The sequence below is a fragment of the Gopherus flavomarginatus genome (genome assembly GCF_025201925.1).
Source record: "Gopherus flavomarginatus isolate rGopFla2 chromosome 13 unlocalized genomic scaffold, rGopFla2.mat.asm SUPER_13_unloc_2, whole genome shotgun sequence".
Classification (NCBI taxonomy): domain Eukaryota; kingdom Metazoa; phylum Chordata; order Testudines; family Testudinidae; genus Gopherus; species Gopherus flavomarginatus.
In genome coordinates, this window is record NW_026114610.1 from 236,948 (window position 1) to 238,576 (window position 1,629).

Here is a 1,629-nt window from a genome sequence, read left to right on the forward strand (position 1 = left end):
TTAAAGGTGTTTGTCTGGCTGGCAGACCTGATTCCCAGGTGTCTCCTGAGGGAAGAAAGTTTCTGTGCAAAATACTAAAACTTTTAACAGAGAGGAGGGAAAGGCAACGACCACATGATGGGGCCAGTATGTACCACAACATGGTTCTTTTATGTGGGATGACTCTGAACATTGACTGATCTCCACTCCCTTGGATTTGAAGAGATGTTTAATTGTGCACTTAGGAACCTATAAGGCTGAAGCAATTTTATGGGTGGTGACACTATGATGGAAGGGTTTTTTAATGTTGTAGAAATTGTTAAAAACACTTAGCTTAAACTGGAACTGCCTGTTATTAAAGGTTGGTTTCCCCACGTCAGTTCTATAAGCTCTCCTAAAAACACCCTGGTTTCTCTCCTGCCTTGGTGGGAACTAGAGGGAATCGTCCCCTGCTGCCCTTGGCTCTAGGCTGATTTTTCTGGGGAGGGGACGTGGGATTGATTTGTTCGCTGTTGAGAAGGGAACCAGGCCACTTCTCAGGGAACCAGAACTCCTAGCATCTTCGCAGCCCAACCCAGGCTGCTGCCCCGTCCCAGTCTCTGTTCCTCTGGGAGCCCTCCATGTTTGACTCTAGAGCAGGCTGGGAGCAGCAGCTGAGACAGAAGACAGCCTGGGCCAGGCAGATAAGGAGCTTAGCAAGCAAAAAATGTAAAATGGCAGTGGAGTATTACCTAGGACTTGATGGCATTTCTCCATTGGTCTATCTGCCTTGGGGCAGGGATAATAACACGTCCTGCTGCATTCGTTATTTCAAGAGGCAGTTTAGGATTTTCATTCTCACACACAGTGCACAAAGCAGGACTCAACCTTTGGCATAAACTAAACAAGCTGCTCACAGATTCTGACAGCCACAATGAGCGGTCGGGTGAGAGCTCAGACCTGCCCCTGTCCCAGAGGGAGAGTATCATCTGTGTGGGGACTGGACCACTGACCTACCCGCTCCTAACTCCCAAACTTTCAGTAACTCTATTATCAGTACCTGTGAGTGTTATTTAAAACCATAAGAAAAACCACACTGGGCTAGACTAAAGGCCCATCTAGCTCTGAATCTTGTCTTCTGACAGTAGCCAATAGCTGGTGCCCCAACAACCAGTCAGCAAGACACCACTGGCAATTGAACCCAGGATCTCCTGATTATGAAACAGATGCTTTAGCCAGCTAAGCCATGGTGCCTGTGGGTAGCTAAAGCACAGTGTTTGCCCACACCTGACTCCTGGCCATCGCCACCAGGGCATGACAAGCTTTGCTTGTATTTGGATTCTGCAAAGCAGAGGAGCAGGTGACGTTGTTCTTACAAGTTGTGTGTGAGTGAATCTTTGGCCAGGTCTGCACTACAAAGTTGTTTCAGCAGAATTATGTTGCTCAGGTGTGTGAAAAACACACAACGCTACCTCAGTCGGCAGCTTGTGGCAGGTGTACACACTGCAATGCCACTGTCCTGGCGACAAAACTGCCCTGGTTTGCTGACAAAATAAAACAACTTTGATGGGAGGTCTAGAGCTTTTTGCAGCAAACTTGAAGTGACAGAGTAGACGCTGCCGTTCATTATATCACTATAACTGGCCTTCTCCAGTATCCCACAATGCCCGC

At 47.8% G+C, this 1,629-nt stretch overlaps 1 non-coding gene across 1 annotated transcript; it reads right to left on the bottom strand.

The window, feature by feature from the left end:
• Window positions 1-1,138: 1,138 nt before the first annotated feature.
• TRNAM-CAU (transfer RNA methionine (anticodon CAU)) lies at window positions 1,139-1,212 on the bottom strand. Its single transcript has one exon. It is a non-coding gene; the product is annotated as a tRNA-Met (tRNA).
• Window positions 1,213-1,629: the final 417 nt, after the last annotated feature.